Source organism: Nicotiana tabacum, chromosome 8 (genome assembly GCF_000715075.1).
Source record: "Nicotiana tabacum cultivar K326 chromosome 8, ASM71507v2, whole genome shotgun sequence".
NCBI classification, from domain to species: domain Eukaryota; kingdom Viridiplantae; phylum Streptophyta; class Magnoliopsida; order Solanales; family Solanaceae; genus Nicotiana; species Nicotiana tabacum.
The window spans coordinates 185,892,836-185,919,273 of record NC_134087.1 but is presented as its reverse complement, the minus strand read 5'-3'; the positions used below and the strand labels follow the sequence as shown (position 1 = coordinate 185,919,273).

Sequence of the window (26,438 nt, the reverse complement as noted above, 5' to 3'; positions counted from 1 at the left end):
CCTAGCCCAACTAATATCGGAAGAAATGCATATAGCAATGAACAACTACACCAATCAAACATGGATCAACAATATCCTGTACCCTCTAGCTCAGCACATGAACTATACATTAATCTAGGCCATGAAGGAATAGTGGAATCTACCATAAACCCCAACCAGTTCATTAATCTCCCAATGAATCTACCATTCTTCCCACGGAGGAAAGCATGGCAATCAGCCCTATCTTTATGCCTTAGAGTCACCATGCAATCCAGGAACCGAGCAATCTACCAAACATGGCCCCAGTAAATCTGGAACCCAACATCCAAGTCAATGTGCCAGGACAAAATCCACCACACCATCCAGTAGAGGAAGAAGAAGAACCCCTTCCACAAGGTACTCCACCGAGTGTGGAATTTTCAAGTCTAAACGAGGTAAAAATACTACTCTTCCCAGAATTATGGAGCAAGAAATACATATTCAGCTGCCCCAACACCATGTACAAGTGCTCAATGCATGTTTGACCACCACAAGATCCCACAGTAAGAAAGCAGGCAATAATCCTAGTCCCACCAAGAAGGAGGAGCCACAACTCAGTAGAGAGGGAGTCCATTGCCAACCAACAACAAGTATCACAAATGAATAGAGCCACTATCATAATCTTTTGGAATGTTAGATGTGCCAATAATGATGACTTCCATCATAATTTTAGGGAATTAATTGAAACTCATAAACCTAGCATAGTGGCCCTTCTTGAGACTAGGATGTTGTTGCATGCCTTCCTTCTAAATGATTTTAACTTCTCTGAGCTCATAGAGGTTCCTGCGGATGGCCAATCAGGAGGCATGACCATTCTCTATAATCACAATGTGGTGACAGTGGAACACTTCACAAAAAAAGGTCAGGAAATCCATACTCATTTAGAGGTATGCCTTTTTAATTTTAAATGACTTTTTCAGCAATATATGCTAGTACAAGAGTCAATTATCGAGACATTATATGGGACAATCTTAAAACTCTTTCAAATAATTATAAGGGACCTTGGATGTTAGAGGGGAGATTTAAATGACATTATTAGTAATAATGAAACAATAGGTGGAAGGCCCTTGAAAATATTTAGAGCTTAAAAACTGTGGGAAAATATGGACTATTGTAATTTAATAGACCTTGGTCTCAAGGGTAGCAAATTCACGTAGTCAACCTATTGGAAAAAGAAACGGTTAATTATGGAAAGATTAGATCGTGTTTTAGCAAACAACGATTGGTTAAAATTATTTTCAAATGTTACTATCACTCACCTTCCAAAAACCCACTCGGACCATAAACCAATTCTAGTAAAATATAATAATCTCAATCACCACTGTGAAATTTTTTTTCGTCTCGAGAATATTTGGTGCACTCATCCAGGTTTTGGTATCATTGTTGCGAATCAATGGAGGAATAAAGACTTAATGGAGGCAACCAAAACCTTTACTGACTATATTAAAATTTGGGGTAAAGAATACTTTGGCAACATAATTAGGGATAAAAAATTCTCCTAGCCAGATTAAACGGTATCCAAAAATGACCTCATTATAACCATAGTTCCTTTCTTCAAGAGTTAGAAGAGAACCTCATCAGGGACTACAATAACATACTTAAACTCGAAGAAGACTATTGGAAATTAAGGTCCCGATTTAATTGGCTAAATGGGGGAGATGCTAATACTAGGTGTTTCCAAATTAGTGCCTCTAACAGGAAGAAACAAAACCACATTAGCTTCTTTAGGAACAGTGAAGGTGCATGGCTAGATAATCACCAAGATATCCTTAATCATACCCTTGAACAGTTTACCTCTCTATTTACTACTAGCCATACATATATAAATTGGACCCACATATTACATAACTCAACTAGTTTCCATAATGTTGATCTTACCGCATTAGATAATCCCTTACTTGATTGTGAAATTAATACAACTATTTTTTCCTTCAAGCCTTTTAAATCTTCGGGGCTTGATGGGTTATACCCCTTTTTTTTTATCAAAAATACTGAAAAATTATAGGAAACTCTGTCAGGGCTTTCTGTCATAAATTTTTTAGTGAATATACCATCCCTCCAGAGATAAATACTACCTATCTCTACCTAATTCCAAAATTCTCAAATGCAAACAACCTCAATAATTTTCGCCCAATTAGTCTCTGCAATACTATTTACAAGATTATCAAAAAAATTATTGCAAATAGGCTAAAGCCAATTCTTGCTACACTTATAAGCCCTACTCAATCTAGCTTCATAAAAAATAGAAGGGCCAATGACAATGCCATTATTATCCAAGAACTTATTCATCAATTCAAAAAAATAAAAGGAAATGCTGGCAAAATGCTGGTCAAAATTGACCTAGAAAGCATTCGATAAGTTAGAATGGTCCTTCATATACATGACCCTTTTATACTTCAAAATCTCCCCAAAAATGTCCAAACTAATTATGTCTTGTATAACTACAACATCCACATCTGTTCTAGTCAATGGAACAAAAACCAAATTTTTCCACCCATGTAGGGGAATCAAGTAGGGTGACCCAATGTCTCCCTATATATTTATACTATGCATGAAAATGTTATCAAATTACGTAAACCATCTAGTGGACATTAGGACATGGGATCCTATTATGATGGGCAAATATAGCCCTCCTCTATCTCATCTTTTCTTCGCAGATGACTTGGTTTTAATTGGAAAAGCCAACAATAAAATCACATCATCCATTCAGTCAGCCCTTAAGCATTTCTGCGACCTATCCAGGCAGACTATAAACTATGCTAAATCCAAAATAATTTTCTCAAAAAATTATAGTAAAATAACTAGCACAAACATTTCTCATTCCCTTGGGATAAAAGTCTACAATTCTTTTGGTAAATACTTGGGTTTTCCTATTATAAATAATAAACCCAATCATAATTACCAATTCATCATCGACACTATGAGAAGTAACCTTTCCGGGTGGAAATGTGATAAACTAAACTTGGCTGATAGAAGTACTTTAATAACATCAACTCTTTCCAGCCTTCCAGCATATTACATGCAATACACAATGCTTCCCCCTAAAACTCTTAAGAGAATTGACCAAATTAAAAGAAATTTGCTTTGGGGTACAACTGGTCAAAAAAGGAAGATTCACCTTGTCAATTGGAATTTGGTTACTAGAAACAAAGGTGAAGGAGGATTAGGATTAAGAAAAGCTCGATCTAAGAACCTAACCTTATTAGCCAGTCTAGCCTGGAGATTAGCTAATAACCCTACTAATTTATGGGCAATTACCCTCCTACAAAAATACTCTCATAAGCCAAGTGAAAAGAGCTCGTTCATTTGGAAAAATATCATTCAGGGATAAAAAATATGCCAAAAAATATGACATGGACCATCCACAACTCCTCATCTCTTAATTTGTGGTAAAATAGATAGATCCCCAACTCAAACATCCTAAGAAGCTATGTCATTGGTCCCCTAACCAAAGAGGAAGACTCTCTCAGGATATGTGATGTTAGATCCAAAAATAGGTGGAACTTGAAAAAAATTACCTTTGCTATCCCGGATGAGATAACTAGCAAAATTCTCTCAACCTTCATCCCTAGTGATAACAATAAGGATTTCATATCCTGGGATAGCAATGCGAATGAGATCTTCTCGACTTATTCTTGCTATGAACTAGTTGAAGGTAAAAATCCTCCTCAAATAAACTCAAACTGGGTATGGAACTTGCATTGCCCTAATAAAATTAAATATTTTTTTATGGTTTTGTAACCTCAATAGACTTCCATGCAGAAACTATCTATCACAAATAGGATTGAACATAGATGAGCAGTGCATAATTTGTCGTAAGGAACCAGAATCATTTATGCACATCTTCCTCACTTACCCTCAAGTCCATACTCTATGGCAAAAGCTAGGCATTAATACTAGTAAATTCCAACTAAAATGCCAAAATTGGCTCCTGTCTCTTACATTGGAAAATCCTCAATTTCCAAGCAAAAACTAGGCAGAATGGCCTAAATGACACCTATACTTGTGCCACTTTGTCATGCCGGTCTCTCTACATCATTTGTTTTCATCCAGACATTTCTACTTGATTAAAACTTATATTTTAAACCAGTCTGACTGTTAACCAAGCGTATGTGGCATTTATTTTGCTATGTCAGATGAAGTGAATGGTCACACGCTTTTTAAAAATGGGTGAATACACTGGTTTGATTAAAACAAATACTAAAATCAAAAGAAACAATAATTATCTCCATACAAACCAAAGTGAAATTTTTCTCATTCCCCAGATCTGCACAAAGAACAAATATGTGAACTATTGTCAAAGTAATACAGAAACATCATAATTAGAAGGAAGAGCAAGTATTCAAGCGAAATCAAATTTCGGCCAAATTTTTTGCCAAGATCTGGTAGTTTGCCTAAGTTTATTTGGGGTCTAATAACATAAAAGAAAGAGCGAAAGTCGCCGGCCAGTACTGTGGTAGAACAAAGGTCCCGGAAAAGTTATATTTCCGGCCATATCTAATTTATTCGGTTGGGTCCAGACCTGTAAAAAACTAACAAAGAGTTAGAGAAAATAAAACAGGGGGGAAGGGAAGATGAAGAAGAGAAACGACAGAGATAGGGAGTAAAACAACAGTCACCAAATTCTAAGGTAGGGGTAAGTTTATCTGCGTTCGAGCTCCCAAGAAGAGTTTTATGCTTGGGAAAAATTATGATCTCATTTTGTGCAATTTGTAATGGGTTTTATAGGATTTGTAGGAAGAAAAAAAGAGAGTATGATTGCTCATCGTGGGAGAAGTCATGAAAGGTGCTGGGTTAAGCTTGAAAGATGAAAAACAGATGAAGAATTGGTTTTGGGGGGAGGTTAATAATTATTTCCCATTTTATTTTGCTATGTGTCCATAATAAATGACCTGGAGCCTAAGTAGTTTAATTTTCTTGACGTGGCGTCCTACGTGTAGGAGATTGTATTACACGCACTGACAGCCTCCTATCATAAGTGTTTATTATACATGGTTTGAATGAGTTTAAGTGTTCAATTGGAAAATTGTTAAGTTTGGGGACCGACATGACAAAATGGCACAAGTATAGATGCCATTTAGGCCATTCCGCCAAAATCTGACTTGGAATACTTTATTCCCTTTCATAATATGGAACATCTGGCTTACAAGGAACAATAACAATATAAACAATATTACCATTCCATTATCCGTTAATAAGATCATTACCCAATCTATCAAATATATTTTACTAACGGATCGAGAATCCAATTGGGATAGAAAAATTAACCTAACAATCAGTTAGATTAAACCTCAAACTGATTGGTATAAGCTAAATATAGATGGTGCTTTTAACAAAGCAACTACTATTGGAGGCATAAGAGGGGTAATAAGGAATCAACACGGTGACTGGTTAATAGGGTTCGCTTCCAAAATTATCACAAAGAATCCAATATACGCAGAGTTAATGTTACTCTACCAAGGGCTTTGTATAACAAACAACAAGAAGCTATTTCCATTGGAGATTGAGACTGATGCTACACAGGTAATCTCTTTCATTAACGAAGGTTGCAAAGCTTACGAATCTATTATTAATTCATGCAGGTTGCTTTTGGCACAAATGGACATGGTGGAAATGCATCACATCTTCAGGCAAGGGAATGAAGTAGCACATACCCTAGCAAAGCATGCGACAACCATCCCAGTATTAAATAAAGTAGAATTTTAGTTCTTTCCCTACCTTTTGTTCTGGCTAGGATGCTGGCAGACAGGGGGTGGTGAGGGTGTTGTTAAAACAATTTCTTTTAACTGTTGTAGAAACCTTGCTACTCTAGGTAATCATCATGCCATGCATGGATTACGATCTATCAATGATCCACAGGATCATATCTACTACTGTAATGCAGGATCATATCTACTACTGTAATGCCTAACGTTTTGGTTTAATGAAATCATTATCTTTCCCATAAAAAAAATTTTAAAAAATAAAAGGGATAGTACTAATAATATATTTGAAAAAAAGAAGTTCAATTAACTTATAATTACACAAGTGTAATTATTACTAATTTTTATTTCCTTTTGAGAATTAAAAAGTGTTACTACACTCCTTCAATTATATTCAGTTCCATGCTAACCAAGTAAATATCGTATCAAACAAATATTGCCAACTAGTAATTACACCAAATTAAACATAAATCTAATTCTTCCATGCTCAAGGATACAAGCTATATAGTTAATAGTGTAAAAGTTCTACCATAAATGTAAACTTGATCTGCCACTTTATGTTCTTTTTATTTTAATCTATCCATATTTGTTAAATAAAACTATTGAAATCGTACAAGTATTCTACATTCTACAATAATTCTATAAATATTTTTGTATTATTAGTGCATAATATTTATAATTATGTTACAAGTATTTTACAATAATTATATAAATATTTTTATAGTATTAGTGCATAATAATATCGTACCGAAAAAAGGAACTTTTTTTCCTCTGGAAAATACAAGCTTACTTGGCCGCGGTGTTTATTGAATTAGAGAAATTTTATTTTGTGTCTCATTCAACTTATACTAATTGCATGAAGCTTCTTTTTGTTTTATAAATTTGTGGACCCCAATTTTATTGGATCTGATCGCGTGACATAAAAAAGTTGCATTTTACATTGAATCGTATTCTTTTCCTCCACTGTTCATCTTTGTTCTCCCCTTCGGGATTTGTAAAGCACTGTTTTCTCATTAATGTGCTTCTCTCTCCCTCTCTTGAGCTTTCTTAAATCTTAACTCCTCCTTTCTGTGATGCAACCCGTCATTCCTTTCTGATTTTGCACTAATTTTGTCTTCTACACTTAAATTCAAGTTTGTGAAAGCTCTGATAACTTTTTGAGAAGAGAAAATAGGATTTCGACTTAGGTTCTTCAATGCTCTAGCTTTGCTCCATCAAAGCACTAGGAAAACATTTTTTACGGTGCTTGATTTGATATTTAGGTGTTTTTGGAGAATTTTACTGTGAAGACTCATATATTGAAGTTAGGTCTTTAAATTTTATTGTGCATCTACTTACTTATTTTGCGCTTTTGTGTTATTTTGGTGTCTGTATCAGAATGCTGTGTAAGAATCTCCAATTTTCTGCACAATTTGTTAAATTTTAGTGGTAATACATTGCGTTGCGCAAACCTTAAGATCTGAGCTTTGAACATGAAGCTTTTGTATGCACTTAGTTGCAGTAGGGATGTTGTTTCGCAATTATTTGGGTTCTTTATTGCTTTAATTCCATTTCTCTAGCTGTCCTATTTTTTTACATTATCTCCAGTTTTCCACTGTGTTTTTAGAACAAAGCTTCTGCATTTTGCAGCTTATGGTGGAATATTGTCCTATTCAATTTGTTTTTTCCTTGTATCCAATTGTTTTGCTTTTTGTTTATTTCAATGAAATCTACATGACCAAAAAAAAAAAGGAAAATACAAAGCTTTACTTTTTCACCCCAAAGGAGTCAAACTTTCTGTGTGGACTTTTCTTTTCTTCAAGCTGGCAGCCGCCATTTTACTTTCTCCACCTTCTCACTAATTAGTTAAGTAACTTTATCTTCACAGTTGCGTGTCGCAGCCTTTCTTTGTTGTCATTTTCTTAGTTCCTTGACTTTCGATACAGATCATTATCCTTTTTTCCTTTTAGTTGAAACAATCACTAAGAGTTGATTATTCTTCCTGTGATATTTATAATGTCCTGAAAAATCTTGGAATTTTACATAAATGCCGGTCAGATTTGTTGTTTATTTTTTAGTTTAAACGGTTTGGTGGGCTACTTTTATTCTTTGAATTTTTTGTCAAATCTTTGACCATGTATTCTTTTAATATTCCCCTTTTCCTATGTAAGCAGTTGCTTCTCATAAGTTTTTCTTGCATGAGAGTTACATGTATTTCTTTCTCAGAATGAAGCAACACCTAAAAACTCTTCTTCTCTACCTGCTAATAACCATACTTTCTAGTATTCAATCAGCTTCAGCAATTGATTTTGTCTTCAATGGCTTTATATCATCAGATATGTCAAGGTATGGGGATGCTACATTTGAATCTGGAATACTTAGTCTTTCCATTGACACACCTTTCTATTCAGATGGTAGTGCTCTATACCCTTCAAAGATTGTCACAAAAAACCCAAATTCATCTTTTGTTCTTCCCTTTTCAACATCTTTCATTTTTTCAATGGCACCTTACAGGGACAGGCTACCAAATACACTTGGCGGTGGCATAGTTTTCTTGTTTATGCCACACACAGGTATTAATGCTGCTATTTATTCGAATTTAGGTTTCGTGAATGGAGATATTCCCAATAACCAAGTGTTTTGGGTTGAGTTTGATGTTTTCAAGGATAAAAAATTCAATGACATAAATGATAACCATGTTGGAATTGATGTCAATTCTTTTGAATCAGTGTTTGCTCATGAAGCAGGCTATTGGCCTGATAAGTACATTAAGTATAATGATAATGGTAGCCTAAATGAAAAGTCTTTCGAGACGTTAAAGTTGACTAATGGAAAAAACTACCAAGTTTGGATTGACTATGCAGATTTCCACATTAATGTGACTATGGCACCAGTTGGTATGAAAAGGCCTAAGCAACCTTTATTGGATTTCCCTCTGAATCTTTCTCAAGTTTTTGGGGATGATATGTATGTGGGGTTCGCAGCATCTACTAGAGGTCAAGCTCAAGGTCACAAGATCTTAGGTTGGAGTTTTAGTAAATCGAATTTTTCGATAAGTGATGCTTTGATCACTCATGGACTGCCTTCATTTGAGCTTTCTAATCCAGTTTATCGATCGAAGGGATTTATTGCAGGTATGACAATGTCACTCTTCTTTCTTGTTGTAGTCACTTCATTGTTTCTGATTAAGAGAAATAGGAGAATGAAAAGGAAAAAAGAGGGTATAGAAGATTGGGAATTGGAGTATTGGCCACATAGGATTACTTATCAAGAAATTGATGCTGCAACAAAGGGTTTTGCTGATGAAAATGTGATAGGAATTGGAGGTAATGGAAAGGTTTATAAAGGGGTTTTGGCTGGGGGTTCAGAGGTTGCAGTAAAGCGCATTTCTCATGAAAACAGTGAAGGGGAAAGGCAATTCTTGGCTGAGATTTCAAGTCTTGGTAGGCTAAAGCACAGAAATTTGGTGGCATTAAGAGGCTGGTGCAAGAAAGGTAGTGGCAGCCTGATTTTGGTTTATGATTATATGGAAAATGGAGCTTGGATAAAAGGTTGTTCGAATGTGACGAGAGAAACATGTTGAGTTTTGAAGATAGAATTAAGATTTTGAAAGATGTGGCATCAGGGGTTCTATACATGCATGAAGAGTGGGAGACAAAAGTGTTGCATAGAGACATTAAGGCTAGCAATGTTCTACTTGACAAGGAAATGCATGCAAGAATTGGTGATTTTGGTCTAGCCAGAATGCATGATCATGGTCAAGTGGCTAACGAGACTCGAGTTGTAGGCACAGTGGGTTACCTGGCTCCAGAGTTTGTCAAGACTGGTCGTGCCTCCACGCAAACTGATGTGTTCAGTTATGGAGTTCTAATATTGGAGGTGATGTGTGGAAGGAGGCCAATAGAGGAAGGCAAGCCACCTTTAGTGGATTGGCTGTGGGAACTAATGAAATGGGGCGAATTGAGTAATGCCTTTGATAATCAATTAAGGAGTAATCAAGGATTTGATGAAGAGGAAGCCTTAGGGGTATTGCAATTAGGCATGATATGCGCGACGCAAGACCCCAAAGCTAGGCCAACCGCGAGACAAGTGGTGAAATTCTTTGAAAGGAACTCTGAGGTAGATGAATCTGAAGCAGAGGATATGGATTTTTGCCTTCTGGAAAGTATGAGACCTAATACCATGTTATCCAATTATTGTTCTTCCAGGTGTATTTCTTGGACAAATTCTCTAGTGGAGGGTAGGTGAGTTTAACATCTCGGCAGACGGCAGAGAGGGAATATAATGGTTGGTTTTTGCTCATCACTCTGGCTCCTTATTATCTTCATCTCTATACTTCCAGGGCTTAGTGTTGGTTGAATTGGCATTAATGCTGCTTCATGAACAACTTTTATATGTATTAGAAGAAATAATCAACAACAACAACCCAGTATAATTCCACTTAGTAAATAGACTCCTGGCATCCTTCACTCTAATAACTTCTCACCTTGCTCTTGGGGAGACTCGAAATCACAACCTCTTGGTTGAAAGTGGAGGCTGCTTACCATCAGAGCAACGCACGACCTTTTGGTTGATTATTAGAAGAAATAATCATGTATAGAATTTTGGACTTAATTATCTAGCAGTGTTTGGTATTCTTTTTCAATTTTTGCAAGTTAATCCTTGTATAAGTTATACATCAATTCATGCATCATTGCATACCTAGTGCGATATGAGATAACAATACGTGTAAGACAACAACTGCCCTTGATTTTGAGTCTCTTCTGCTGATCAAACCTCTTTTCAGGATACTCAAGTCCAACGGTATACAATTGAAAACAATGTTTTTGTGGTTTTAAACCAAACATAATTTTAAGTTATTCATTGTATAGCCAACTTCTAAAACATACATAAAAAATAATTTATGCATTAGAATTCATGCATTATTAATTAGTCCTTTTTGCTAATTATTGCATTACAATCCCTACAAAACTTGTTTATAAACCAAGTTGCAGTGGAATAATTTCTTCTCTTTTGTTTTTACAAGAAATTTTGGTAAATATGTTGAAATGTACACATGAAATTGACGAGCATTTAATCGATGTATTACTGGAGCTCGTGTTTGTTAAAGATATAAATAGATAATATCATCCCATGAGGATTAGGTTTATATTGTGCTATTCGATATTGCTTTACTAGTCTATCTATATCTATTTATCTATCTATCTATATTATATTAAAAGCATGAACCCCTAAAGTTAAAAGTTAAATTACTAAAATGCCCTTTCATTATCTAAATATTCTACTTCTAAAAATATTTAAGAATATATAATATATCTATATCTATATTATATTAAAAGCATAAACCCCTAAAGTTAAAAGTTAAATTACTAAAATGCCCTTTAATTATCTAAATATTCTACTTCTAAAAATATTTAAGAATATATAATATATTAGCAATTTAAATAGGAAAAAAAATATTTTGATTTAAGTGGCTTTTCTGAAAAGTTGTGTTTATTCTTATTAACAACTAAAAGTTGAATTATCAAAATATCCTTCTAAATAAAATTAATATTCTAATAAATTAATATATTAAATGTTGTCATTTAGTATATAATTGACAGAAGCCACATATTCAAGAAAGTTGCCGAGCGGACGCTTCAAGACCCCAACTTTAAAAGCCATCATTTGGACATATTTTGTCTTTATTGATGTGATGCTCTTCCAGAGAAAGCCATGGTATCTAGAGACGATCGTGATGCCATCATCAAGGCTAAGTTGTTATTTGTCGCGCATATTGAATTGTTATTACTGGCTTCATCTCAATTATTAATGTAAGCACGTGATTTTTGCCATACATATGAATTACTCCCAAAAAATTCAAAATAAAACAATTTTAATTTGTTTGCAATTGTTGTGAATTTTCTGTTATTTTCCTTGTATTATTTGCATTTTTTGTATGACATGTTTATTTGTTAAAGTAATAAAAAAATACAAAAAATATGTCACATTTGCATTTAGGATTTAATTCTACAATTAAGAGTAATCAAGTTTGTTATACAAAAATAGAAAATCACAAAATATGTATTTTTTGCATTTAATGTCCAAATTGTGTGATTTTATTTTAATTGATGTTTAATTTTGTATGATAATTATTATTAGGAGTTAATTAGTATTTTAAGATAATTTTTGGTTTTTATAATTTAATTTTAGCATTTTTAGTTTTATTAATTAGTAAAAGAAAAGAGAACAAAAAATAGAAGAAAATCGGAATTGGGCCTCTTCTTCAATTCTAAATTTAGGCCCAAAACACCTTTACCCAACCCAAAATTCCTTGACCCGGCCCATTTCCACCCATCCCTTTTGATTTTTCAGATTTTTTTTCATTCTTTTCACTCAACCAAACAACCCAAACCCTAAACACACCCTAAACTCTCTAGCCATCACACCTCACCCCCCTTATCTTCTTCTTCTCCCTAACCACCCAACCCTAAAACCACCCAAACCTTATTACCATGCCCGCCTACCACCCATTGCCCTCCCTTGTTCGTTCTTCGTCATCATCCCCATTCGAGCAACCGGCGACCACCCAAGCTGCCAGCTTCATCTTCTTCTCCATCGTGAACCAACGGCAACCAACGAACAGCCCAAACGACCTCCCCATCGCTGCTGCCTCTTCTTCATCTGCTGCCCTCCCCCGTCTGCCATTAACGAGCAGCAGTGCTGCTCCTTCTTCTTCGTCCCAAGCTCAACCACGTCGACCACCCTCCAAACGACCCTTTATGCTTCACCTCACGTTGCCATGGACGCAGCAGCTGCCCCGTCGTCCATCTTCCTTCAACCAACGAACAACAGCCGTGAAAACAACTCCAAACACCAGCTCCACTATCACGTCTTCAACACCCCAACTCGCCGGAAAAACCTTACGTCCAGCCATGAGCGACCACCATCGCTTCTGCTACGTCCAACCATGAACTCGATCGTCACTGCGTCAAAAGAAACGAAAATGGGTTGAGAACAATGTTGTTTGTTTAGGAGCGTTGAGTTTCTGTTCGAACCCAGACTTCAAACTAGTAGGTTTCCGTTCTCTTTTTCTTTTAGTTTTTCGTTCAGTGAATTCATCTTCCGCTCTTTTTCTTCGTTCTATGGTTATGTTCGTGTTCCGATAGGTTGGTTTGAATTCGAACCCAGGTCTTTGTTTGTGTTAGATTTGATTCGTGTTCATTTTTTGTTTGAAATTCGTTTTTCATCAAGTGATTTAATGTGAGTGTTTATGTGTTGGTTTTTAGTTTTTGATTTAGTTTGAATCATTCATCTTTGTTGTAATATTGTTGGATTTAATTCGAAGTTCGATTGATGATCGAATTTAGTGATTTGAATATACTTGTTTGTTATTGTTGTTGAATCTGAAAGTAGGTTTGTTGTTAAAAAAATATTGTTCAATCAAAAATAATTCCAGCTGTTTCTTTGTTGTTCATCATTTAGTTTGAATTTGTTGTTTGAATTTGATTATGAATTGGTTATAGCTGCTGTATTTTGGTTAGAATTGATTAGGTGAATTGGTTATAGCTGATGGGGTAGAATGGTAAATTGCAGTATTTTCAGAGGTAGAATGATAATTTCAGTAATTTCAGAGGGGTATTTTTGGAATTGAAAATTTGAACAATTATTTAATCTGAGTGTTCCGTCCACTAGGTACTAATAATATTAAATTAATATATTTTTTAATACGTAGTGGGGGACAAGACATAATGGTGGGGAATTAATACATTGTTTAATATAATGGGGGATAAAGCATGCGGTAATGGGGAATAATGGAATTAAATAAAAAAAAGATATGTGTTAGTGGGAACTAATATATTTGTTTAATATAGTGGGGGACAAAACATTAAGTAGTGAAAGTTAAAGGGAGATGGGTGGAAGATGGTGGGATTTTAATTTTAAATGCTTGAAGTTTGGCTATAAATAAGGGGCCTGGATATTGGAAGAAAGGAGGAGAATTTCGAAAAATATTGAGAGGATTCCGAAAATATTGAAAGGGGATAGGGGATTGGCGGAATATTGAGAAAACATTTCGAAAGAGATTCAAAAGAGAGAGTAGTATACACCCGATATACAATCTGCATACACCGGATATACAGAGGGGTCAAGATTTAAGGGTTAAACATTAACTGGTCTTTCAATCTAAAAAAGATTTACTTTGTTTCTGCCCGTTGATTGTTGTTGGTGTTTTGGGATTTTCATTTGATTTGTTTCCTTGAGTTGGTTGGTTATTTGCTACTACTTCACTGGTTGTTGCCGGATTTCTGCTCGGTTTTTAAATCTGTTGTTGGGTGTTGTTGTTGTTGTATGCTACTGCATTTCTGCTGATCTTCCTCTTCTTTTGCTTTCAATATCAGGTACACAACTGACATGCTGGTTACTGTAAACTGAAACATGAAGCATGAATATGAAATGAAGAGTTGAAGTTCTGAATTTATCTTAGTTATATTCTGAATTTTATTTGTATATATACATTATTTAGCTTCCTCTAATCAGAATCATGTAGTTGTTTAATATATATAATGGAACATCTGACAGTAGCTTAGTGGATGAACTGTCTATGTATTGCCTAATAAATAAATAAATGGTGTAGTAACTCTGTCAGCTAGTTCGCTACTGTTGGATGATTATCATGTCTCAAAAAGCATGTTAGCTGATTTAGACTATTCTTAAACATTCAACAGTTAGCTCATTAAACGAATAGACCGTTTCGGAACTTGTAGGAATATTGTTTAGCTAGATACTATTGGTTAATTTCAACATGTAAATGGTCTATGATTAAAATTAGATTGCCAAGTTTTTTTTTTTTAATTTAACAACCCGTAAGCATGTAAATAAATTAGGACCTTTTCTCTTTCATTTTTTAGAGACAAATTTAATAGCAAAATGTAGGCACTTTAGGATTATCCTTTTAAAATAAATGAAGATGAGACTCGCCCAATAAAACGCACAAGTTGCGGGGCCCTCAATAAATGGTTAATAATTGTATAGACTTCGGGATCGGCCGTTTAGCAAATTTCACGGCCTTACCCAAAATAATGATATGCTAGTCGTTTTTGGCGCGCCTTTAACAATTTATTTTCTTAAACTCGGGTGCACATTTATGTGACCCAAATCCAAATCTCAACAGAGTCGAAATGTATCGATAACCAGGGGTACATTGATATGGCGTGGTTCGAGATACGTTTTTTCACAATGTTGTAATTCTCTGTTAAATAATAATAATAATAAAAGTGGTAAAGAGTTTAAAGTTTGCACATAAGTTCATAATTGTGTAAAATCAGATAATCAAGCCGAATATGACAGTTGAGCGACCGTGCTAGAACCACGGAACTCGGGAATGCCTAACACCTTCTCCCGGGTTAACATAATTCCTTATCCGGATTTCTGGTGCGCAGACTGTAATACAGAGTCATTCTTTTCCTCGATTCAGGATTAAAACCGGTGACTTGGGATACCATAAATCTCCCAAGTGGCGAATCTGATCCTTAAATAATAAGTCCCGTTTCGATTGTCCTTTAATTGGAAAAAACTCCCTTCCGCGTCCCTTCGCGGTGGCGCGGGTGAAAAAGGATGTGTGACAGCTCTGGCGACTCTGCTGGGGACAAACACCCAGAATCTCTGGTTCAGGGTTCAGAATTCGAGCTTAAATAAATTGTTATATTTGGCTTTATCTGATTTTTACATGTTTGAGCCTAATGTGCTAAATGCTGCTTTTACCGCTTTGATATTATCTGAACTGTATATAAACTATGTCGAAACCTTTCTCTTCTTACCTCCGGGGATGTGCTTGCTGGTCGAGACTCCCTATTCTGTTAGTGTCAATACCCGAAATAAGAAAGAGGCCGGACAAGTTACTAAGCCGGATGGCCTTTTGGTTCTCGGTACGTAGCCCCCTCCTCGACTCGAGTTGTCCGCTCGGGTACATAGTCTAGAACATATACCCAGGATAAACCTAGTATAACAAAACCTCATGACCGGATCCCTAGTAGGAACGCTTATTTGCATCATGTTGCATTTGACTTAGGGGACTCAACACAGGGGTTGGGTCCGTCTAGGACAAGCAACCTGAAATGAAAAAGACCATCCTGCTGCATCCTGTTTGTTTTGCACATTTATTTGCTTCAGATCCGCATGCTGACCGGTTTCTGAAATCAGAAATTTTTGAAAAATTGTGAAAAAAAGAAAAGAAAAACATAGCAGTGTAGGGAGATAACTACTTATTTTTTTTAGAAAAAATAAAACCAATGTCCAAGTAGTGTCAAAACCCTGCCAAAATTTTGATTTTTTTTTAGTTTGATTTATTGGAAAAGAAAAGAGTATTGTTTACAAAGTTTAGTTTATATGTGGTGAACTGCGCTGGTTTGATTCTCACCGGATGTGAGATACGTAGGCAGCCCTAATCGGGTCCAACCTCTCCTTTGCAAAAATAGCCAAAAAATGTCGAATTTTTGTCATAAATAAGTCGGGTAATGCCGCTCATGTCAAATATAGCCAAGTGTCCCCAATAGGGACGCCGGAAGGCTGACTTTGCATAAACGGCCACATTTGGTCATTCTTTTAGAATTTTGACCGGTTATCCACACAGCCTTAAATTCTTCGTCCCCGAGGCGCTGAAAGGCCGTGTTTGCAATACCGGGTCTTTTATTCTAATTTGAAAAAAAACAAGAAGAGAGTCATAAATAAGTTGGGTCATGCCGTTTTGTCAAAATTAGCCGAATGTTCCCAAACGGGACGCCGGAAGGCTGATTTTGCATAAACAGCCACCTTTGGTCATGTTTTGATTTTTGACCCTCACAGCCTTAAAATCTTCGTCCCTGAGGCACTGAAAGGCCGTGTTTGCAAAACCAGGTCTTTTATTATTTGAAAAACAAGAAAAGAGTCAATGGTCAAGTGAATACCGTTTTGGTTTTTAGTTAAAATAAGTCGGCCCGGCTTCGGTGATGTCTTAAAACCGTTCTTGCCGAGATATCCTTAGAGTATCTTTCAGTTGTCGAAGGGATATTATCGTAAAAAGAACGAACAAGTTTGTGAAAAGTCGTAAAATAATCCTTCCCGGCCTTAAAATTCATGTGAAATTGAGAAAGGGCCAAAACAACCATTTGGTTAAAATTGGCATATAGGGGAAGGAATCTGGCTGTTTGTTTTTGAGTTTGTAATTCTTTGATTAGAGTATGCGAGTTATTTGATTTTCGAGACCGTTTGTTGTCTTTTGTCAAAGTCTGTCAGTATGGTCAGTTTTTAAAACTTTTGTAATCAAGTTTGTTTTATTATGAAAATTAAAAATTCCAAAAAAATATTTTATTATTATTTATCTTTTATTGGTCCGAACTACGCAAGGTCTGATTCATGCGGGGACATGATACGTAGGCAATCTACATAAGGTTCGACCACCGCTAAAAAAGAAAAAAAGAAAGTGAATAAAAGAAAAGAAAAAGAGAGAGAGAGAGAGAGAGAGAAAGAAAAAAGAAAAAAAAGAAGAAAAAGAGAGGTTTCTGAAACACTCGAAAGAGGCACAAATAAAATAAGCCGGGATGACGCACGTAACTGAAGCAAATGCATGATAGAAAGGGTTAACGGCCTAGTTGCATTGCATCCTCAATGTGTGTTTTTCCTATCTGTGAAAAACCCTAACGCTAACCGGTTGCTCTCATTTTTGTTCCCTTTTCAATATTTAGAAAGGTGGTTGGTAGTGGTTCTGAAAGTAACGCTTCCCTGCAACACAAAGACAAAAGACAATGGCAGAGAACAACAGAGCTAAGTGGGATGGTACTGATGCCCGAAAGCGGTTGGTTGAACAGGACTATGGGTTGGTAGAAGAAGTAAAAATGTTGAGACAACATGTGACAGACATGTATCAGTCATGGATGACTGGGAAAGCACCACCCCCACCACCGCCTAGCTTCTTGAACTCTGTCCTTACCCAAGCATCCAACACCATAACGGATGATCCCCCATACTCTCCATCTCAACCCACTTATGATAGCTTTCCCAGCCACCCGAGTAGCTCTATCACTCGTCAACGCTACTCCCCTCCCCAACACTACTTCTCTACACGGTACTCCCAAAAACATGCTTCACTTTCCCAGTACCCAACTCCACAAAATGCTTATCCACCCTCACGAGCCTACCGAAAGCCCTCTAGATCAGGTTTCCGGCCCAATCAAGCATTTAAGAAGGAGAGGTTGCTGGAAAAAAAAAGGCTTTCACCCCTGTTGGAGGATCATATGCCGGTTTGTTCCAAAAGTTGAAGCAATTGGACATGTTGAAGCCGATTCAGATAAAAATGCCAAACCCTTTGTCAAAGAAGCTTGATTTTTTTCAAAGGTGCGCATATTGCTCAAATGCCCCGGGACATGATACCGAGAAATGTTGGAAGTTGAAACATGCAGTGAAAAATCTTATTGACACCAACAAGATTGAGGTTCAGACACCAGAGGCACCCAACATCAATCAGAACCCGTTGCCGGCACACCATGAAACCCACATGATCGAGCTAGTGCATGAAGGAGGGGAGCTAAAGAAACGCTCACAAACAGTGATGATGATATGTGCCGGTTCAAAGAAAAGTCGACCAGTGGAAAAGCGGTGGCATAGTTGGAAAAGTTAGATGACAAGCCAGTTATGGTATTGGGAAAAGGGTCCATTGGGGCAGATGTACAGTTTGTGGGGCTGAAAGCAAAAATCAACAATTGAATGGCTACTCCTCTTCCTATCCGAAGGGAGTCTTGGTAGTGGGCTCTGATTTTCTTTCTTGTTGTCTGGATTATTCCAGGGTTGTAATCCAGATTTCTTTTTGTGCTCGCCAAAGTGTGAAACCTTGCTATCCCGTATTTTAATAAAGTGAAAGTTTTTTTCTTCATTCCTTATTTTGTTTTAATTTTTCTTCTTCTTTTTCTCTTCTGAACAGTTCTCTTTATACTGGTTCTAATGACATGGCATGCGCGACGGATCTTCAACCTAGTCTAAAAAAATCAATATGATTTCAAACTTATTGTACAAGATTGTGATGATGAGTCGGAATACGATGAGGATGAAGCCTTCGAAGAAATTAACAGAGAGTTGAGCTAATTTGAAAAAAAAAACAACTCAAATGACACGGAAGTCGTCAATCTAGGGGATGCGGATGATATCAGGGAAGCTAAGATAAGCGTCCACATTGAACCAAACATCAGGGAAGAACTAATCAAAGCACTTATTGAATTCAAAAATATTTTGCATAGTCATACGACGACATGCCGGGTTTAAGCACCAATCTAGTGGTTCACAAATTGCCCACTGACCCGGCATTTCCTCCCGTCGAGCAAAATTGAGGAAGTTCAAAACCGACATGAGTGTGAAGATTAAGGAAGAAGTAACCAAATAGCTGAATGCTAAGGTTATTCGGGTCGCTCCATATCCTGATTGGTTGACTAATATGGTGCCAGGGCCAAAAAAGATGGAAAAATCAGGGTGTGTGTTGATTATCGCAATCTGAACAAAGCAAGCCCAATGACGCTTTATGTTTAACAGATATCGAAGGGAAATGCATCGACATGGCTATCAATTCTGACGCAGTTAAGAGATATTATGTATGATTTCTTGTAATTGTAATTGTTGTTTGTTTGTACTTAGCATTTATCGGAGAATGAAATGACAGAGGCAATTCTTTCTTCTATCCAAACACTTTAACCTTTGCTTCCCCTTTTGAGCCTTATTTATTCTTTCATACCCCTCCTTTTGGAATCAGTAATGAAAATGAAAGAAAAAGAAAAAATAATGATAATAAAGACAAAAGAAAAGTCACAAGAAAAAAAACAAAGGAATTGGGAACTACGTTTGACCTGATTCCTCAAAGAAGGATACGTAGGCGCCTCACAGCTCGGTCATAGTGTAACAAAAACAAAAAATCCCCAAGCAAGAAAAACTGGGGCAGAAGTTTGTGTTTATAATTTTGGGGAAGAAAGTTGATTCCAAGAGTTGTAATGTTTTACCCGTCAAAATTATTTTTAACCTCTTGTTACCCCTTTTCTTTTAACCATACACAAAAACCCATATTGATGTCCAAAAAAGACCTCCCGATCAGTATCCGAAAAGTGCAAAGTCATACAAACGGAAGTCGGGAATAACACTCTGATCCCCAGCTAAGAAGAAGATCATAAGCTGGAAATGAATTGATAGCCGAAAGAATCCCCAACAGAGAGAGTTATATCGGCAGCACTCCAATCCCCAGCTGAAAAATAAAATAAAATGAGAGAGTCTTATCGGTGAAAACCTTCACAGGCCCCATAAGGCGACGAAAGATGAGAGAAATAAAATGAGAGAGTCTTATTGGTGAAAACCTTCACAGGCACCGTAAGGCGATGAGAGTTGAGAGAAATGAGAGTCTTATTAGTGAAAACCCCTAGAAGGGCACTATGAGGCGACAAGACAAGATTGGCGAAACCGATCCGCATTTGGCAAAGAGTTGAATGCCTGTTTATCCCCAGCAAAATGAGGCCATCCGAAAGATTGATTGATACAAATAGAATGGGTTGATCAATCCGGAATGCACGACATGATCGTTGGGATCGGTTATATCTCAGATAAGTTCTTTTCTTTCTTTTTTCCCCAGCATTTGTTCAGAAAGATTTCTTTTTTTTCTATTTTTTGAAATGATCACTTTTTCATTTCTTGGTTTAAAGACTTTACCTCCTCAGCAGTTTATTTTTGAAAAGGATTTTCAGAGTCTACTACCAGTTGCCAAAATGGTGCAAAGCAAAATGCGAATAGGACAAGCCAGAGATAAGGCGATAAAACGAAAAGAAGTTGGCCACAAGACCAAATGATAAATGGGTCTAGATCCCAAGAGGACTAAATTTTCAGGGGAAGTTGGAGGAAAACGGAAAAGCAACAGTTAAAAAGGTTATGGGGATCCCCAGCAGATTGGCGAGATACAGGAACAACTCCGACAGATTCTCGACCAAGTTCCGCAATGGTCGGACAACACAGAGCGGGGAAAGAAGAGAAAAGGAGTATCATCCTCAGCAAATAATATCATCCCCAACAAGTTTTGTAGCAAAGCAGGGAAAGGAAAAAGGGAAAACCATCCCCAGCAGAAGTGGCACGACCACTCACCATGTCTTAAAACTAACAAATTTTCTTTGATTTGAAGCAAGAAAAGGAAATCTTATTAATGGAGAAAAACATGCCACAAGGAAAAGCACCAAAACTGGGGCAGAAAATTTTCTGCCATTATCGAAAATTTTCTCGGAGGAACGAGGAAATCAATTCAAGTTTTAAGGGATAGCAAGACAGCACGATTTTAAGAAAAATAGTCGGAGGTAAGACAATTTCAAGGATATTTTGGGTTCATCCGCCCTCGAATAGGATATTTTGGGTTCATCCGCCCTCGAATAGGATATTTTGGGTTCATCCGCCCTCGAATAGGATATTTTGGGTTCATCCGCCCTCGAATAGGATATTTTGGGTTCATCCGTCCTCGAATAGGATATTTTGGGTTCATCCGCCCTCGAATAGGATATTTTGGGTTCATCCGCCCTCGAATAGGATATGATGGGTCCATCCGACCTCGAATAGGATATGATGGGTCCATCCGCCCTCGAATAGGATATGATGGGTCCATCCGCCCTCGAATAGGATATTGAATTTAGTCCTTCCTCAAAAGGACATTTAATTGGTCTCGACCCGAGTGGTCCTACTTGTATAAATATTGCCAAAATATATATTTTCATAAATCATTGCCAAATGATTTATTTTTCAAAGTTGCTGAAGAAGTCAGGAGCCCGCTTGGAGAATGGAGGCTGAATTATTGTTAAGTTGTTGTTGAAGTCAGGAGCCCGCCTGTAGAACGGAGGTTGTTATATTTTTAAGTTGAAGAAGTCAGGATCCCGCCTGAAGAGTGGAGGTTGTGTCATCTTTCAGAAGTCAGTAATGAGGAGGGTTACAACAAAAAATCCCCAGCATAACAAGCTTTAATGAAGGGAGCAGTATCCCCAGCAGACCGAACAAAATGATGACACTTGTAAAAGCAAAAGGCAGTGTCATCCCCAGCAGTTTTCGGAAGAAAAAGCACCGGAGGAAACACAACCCGACAAGAAAGCAAGGCAACAAGAACAAGTCGTAGATAGATAAGATTTTTTAAAAAATCCTAGTTTAAGTCTAGCTTCTTGTTTTCTTTTGGCACGATGTAATAAGGAGATCGAAAAGCAGTAGCAACAGCATGCATCAACAGTAACGACAAAATTGCAGTTCCATGGTAGTCCCAGCTACCAAAACTTCCCGAACTACATTAACCTGATTCCCTTCTAGCCAGGGATATGTAGGAAACCTTTGAAGTAAAGGTTCGGTTAAATCTTTTTCAAAAAAATACTTCACACGGAGTACTCGGATGGGCAAAAATCGCTCACTTTATCTTTGCACGAAAACTCTTCGTGTCTTCGGACAAAGAGGGGCAGCTGTAAGCACGTGATTTTTGCCCTACATATGAATTACTCCCAAAAAATTCAAAATAAAACAATTTTAATTTGTTTGCAATTGTTGTGAATTTTCTGTTATTTTCCTTGTATTATTTGCATTTTTTGTATGACATGTTTATTTGTTAAAGTAATAAAAAAATACAAAAAATATGTCGCATTTGCATTTAGGATTTAATTCTACAATTAGGAGTAATCAAGTTTGTTATACAAAAATGGAAAATCACAAAATATGTATTTTTTGCATTTAATGTCCAAATTGTGTGATTTTATTTTAATTGATGTTTAATTTCGTGTGATAATTATTATTAGGAGTTAATTAGTATTTTAAGATAATTTTTGGTTTTTATAATTTAATTTTAGCATTTTTAGTTTTATTAATTAGTAAAAGAAAAGAGAACAAAAAATAGAAGAAAATCGGAATTGGGCCTCTTATTCAATTCTAAATTTAGGCCCAAAACACCTCTACCCAACCCAAAATTCCTTGACCCGGCCCATTTCCACCCCATCCCTTTTGATTTTTCAGATTTTTTTCATTCTTTTCACTCAACCAAACAACCCAAACCCTAAACACACCCTAAACTCTCTAGCCGTCACACCTCACCCCCCTTCTCTTCTTCTTCTCCCTAACCACCCAACCCTAAAACCACCCAAACCTTACTGCCATGCCCGCCTACCACCCATTGCCCTCCCTTGTTCGTTCTTCGTCATCATCCCCATTCGAGCAACCGGCGACCACCCAAGCCGCCAGCTTCGTCTTCTTCTCTGTCGTGAACCAATGGCAACAAACGAACAACCCAAACGACCTCCCCATCGCTGCTGCCTCTTCTTCATCTGCTGCCCTCCCCCGTCCGCCATTAACGAGCAGCAGTGCTGCTGCGTTACTGCTCCTTCTTCTTCGTCCCAAGCTCAACCACGGTGACTACCCTCCAAACGACCGTTTTCTGCTTCACCTCACGTCGCCATGGACGCAGCAGCTGCCCCGTCGTCTATCTTCCTTCAACCAATGAACAACAGCCGTGAAAACAACTCCAAACACCAGCTCCACTATCACATCTTCAACATCCCAACTCGCCGGAAAAACCTTATGTCCAGCCATGAGCGACCATCATCGCTTCTGCTACGTCCAGCCATGAACTCGATCGTCACTGCGTCAAAAGAAACGAAAATGGGTTGAGAACAGTGTTGTTTGTTCAGGCGCGTTGAGTTTCCGTTCGAACCCGGACTTCAAACTAGTAGGTTTCCGTTCTCTTTTTCTTTTAGTTTTTCGTTCAGTGAATTCATCTTCCCCTCTTTTTCTTCGTTATATGGTTATGTTCGTGTTCCGATAGGTTGGTTTGAATTCGAACCCAGGTCTTTGTTTGTGTTAGATATTATTCGTGTTCATTTTTTGTTTGAAATTCGTTTTTAATCAAGTGATTTAATGTGAGTGTTTATGTGTTGGTTTTTAGTTTTTGATTTAGTTTGAATCATTCATCTTTGTTGTAATATTGTTGGATTTAATTCGAAGTTCGATTGATGATCGAATTTAGTGATTTGAATATACTTGTTTGTTATTGTTGTTGAATATGAAAGTAGGTTTGTTGTTAAAAAAATATTGTTCAGTCAAAATAATTCCAGCTGTTTCTTTGTTGTTCATCATTTAGTTTGAATTTGATTAGGAATTGGTTATAGCTGATGTATTTTGGTTAGAATTGATTAGGTGAATTGGTTATAGCTGATGGGGTAGAATGGTAAATTGTAGTATTTTCAGGGGTAGAATGGTAATTTTGGTAATTTCAGAGGGGTATTTTTGGAATTGAAAATTTGAACAATTATTTAATCTGAGTGTTTCGTCCACTAGGTACTAATAATATTAAATTAATACATTTTTTAATACGTAGTGGGGGACAAGACATAATGGTGGGGAATTAATACATTGTTTAATATAGTGGGGGACAAAGCATGCGGTAGTGGGGAATAATGAAATTAAATAAAGAAAAGATATGTGTTAGTGGGAACTAATATATTTGCTTAATATAGTAGGGGACAAAATATTAAGTAGTGGAAGTTAAAGAGGGATGGGTGAAAGATAGTGGGATTTTAATTTTAAATGCTTGAAGTTTGACTATAAATAAGGGGCCTGGATATTGGAAGAAAGGAGGAGAATTTTGGAAAATATTGAGAGGATTCCGAAAATATTGAAAGGGGATAGGGGATTGGCGGGATATTGAGAAAACATTTCGAAAGAGATTCGAAAGAGAGAGTAGTATACGCCCGATATACAATCTGCATACATTGGATATACATAGGGGTCAAGATTTAAGGGTTAAACATTAACTGGTCTTTTAATCTAAAACAAATTTACTTTGTTTCTGCCCGTTGATTGTTGTTGGTGTTTCGGGATTTTCATTTGATTTGTTTCCTTGAGTTTGGTTGGTTATTTGCTACTACTTCACTGGTTGTTGCCGGATTTTTGCTCGGTTTTTAAATCTGTTGCTGGGTGTTGCTGTTGTTGTATGCTACTGCATTCCTGCTGATCTTCCTTTTCTTTTGCTTCTAATATCAGGTACACAACTGACACGCTGGTTACTGTAAACTGAAACATGAAGCATGAATATGAAATGAAGAGTTGAAGTTCTGAATTTATCTTAGTTATATTCTGAATTTTATTTGTATATATACATTATTTAGCTTCCTCTAATCAGAATCATGTAGTTGTTTAATATATATAATGGAACATCTGACAGTAGCTTAGTGGACGAACTGTCTATGTATTGCCTAAAAAATAAATAAATGGTGTAGTAACTCTGTCCAGTTAGTTCGCTATTGTTGGATGATTATCATGTCTCAAAAAGCATGTTAGCTGATTTAGACTATTCTTAAACATTCAACAGTTAGCTCATTAAACAAATAGACCGTTTCGGAACTTGTAGGAATATTGTTTAGCTGGATACTATTGGTTAATTTCAGCATGTAAATGGTCTATGATTAAAATTAGATTGCCAAGTTTTTTTTTTTAATTTAACAATTCGTAAGCATGTAAATAAATTAAGACCTTTTTCTCTTTTATTTTTTAGAGACAAATTTAATAGAAAAAATGTAGGCACTTTAGGATTATCCTTTTAAAATAAATGAAGATGAGACTCGCCCAATAAAACGCACAAGTTGCGGGGCCCTCAATAAATGGTTAATAATTATATAGACTTCGGGATCGGTCGTTTAGCAAATTTCACGGCCTTACCCAAAATAATGATACGCTAGTCGCTTTAGGCGCGCCTTTAACAATTTATTTTCTTAAACTCGGGTGCACATTTATATGACCCAAATCCAAATCTCAACAGAGTCGAAATGTGTCGATAACCACGGGTACATTGATGTGGCGTGGTTCGAGATACGTTTTTTCACAATGTTGTAATTTTCTGTTAAAATAATAATAATAATAAAAGCGGTAAAGAGTTTAAAGTTTGCACATAAGTTCATAATTGTATAAAATCAGATAATCAAGCTGAATATGACAGTTGAGCGAGCGTGCTAGAACCACAGAACTCGGGAATGCCTAACACCTTCTCCCGGGTTAACAGAATTTCTTATTCGGATTTCTGGTGCGCAGACTGTAATACAGAGTCATTCTTTTCCTCGATTCGGGATTAAAACCGGTGACTTGGGACACCATAAATCTCCCAAGTGGCGACTCTGATCCTTAAATAATAAGTCCCGTTTCGATTGTCCTTTAATTGGAAAAAACTCCCTTCCGCGTCCCTTCGCGGTGGCGCGGGTGAAAAAGGAGGTGTGACAATTAACATCCGTAAGTTGACATTAATCGCACATATTGAATTGTTATTACTCACTTCATTTCAATTTGTGTTCTTGCAAAATTTCTTTTTGAAAAGTCACTTAATTCAACAAATATTTCCTCCATCGCATGTGTTGTACTTTTATCTAAATAAATACAGGGATAAAAAAGAGTTACACGAATTTTTATATGGAACAATTAACATACATTATTCTTCGAATATTTTGTTAAGAACATAAATTTTTCTCAGAAAAAGCAAATTAACCTATGTATGATTATATTGAACATTACCAAAATTGACTGTTAAAACTATATGCACATAAAAAATTATAAGATAGAGGAAGTACTTGATATTCGTAACATATTGAAGTCACGTTCAAGGTGATAGAATACATTTATCCTTTATGGCAGAAGACTTGTCTGCGTTCAGCCCATTCCTATTTGCCCTGGTGATGGATGCACTGACTCATCATATTCAAGGGGAGGTGC

General features: G+C 36.6%; 1 long non-coding RNA gene and 1 pseudogene across 1 annotated transcript; one reads left to right on the top strand and one right to left on the bottom strand.

The window, feature by feature from the left end:
- Positions 1 to 4,249: 4,249 nt before the first annotated feature.
- LOC107781852 (uncharacterized) lies at positions 4,250 to 5,924 on the bottom strand. The gene is made up of 2 exons (XR_001647095.2): positions 4,638 to 5,924; positions 4,250 to 4,540 (listed from the first exon to the last, which is right to left on the bottom strand). It is a non-coding gene; the product is annotated as an uncharacterized LOC107781852 (long non-coding RNA).
- A 750-nt stretch (positions 5,925 to 6,674) lies between these two features.
- On the top strand, positions 6,675 to 10,400 carry LOC107781851 (L-type lectin-domain containing receptor kinase VII.1-like; annotated as a pseudogene).
- Positions 10,401 to 26,438: the final 16,038 nt, after the last annotated feature.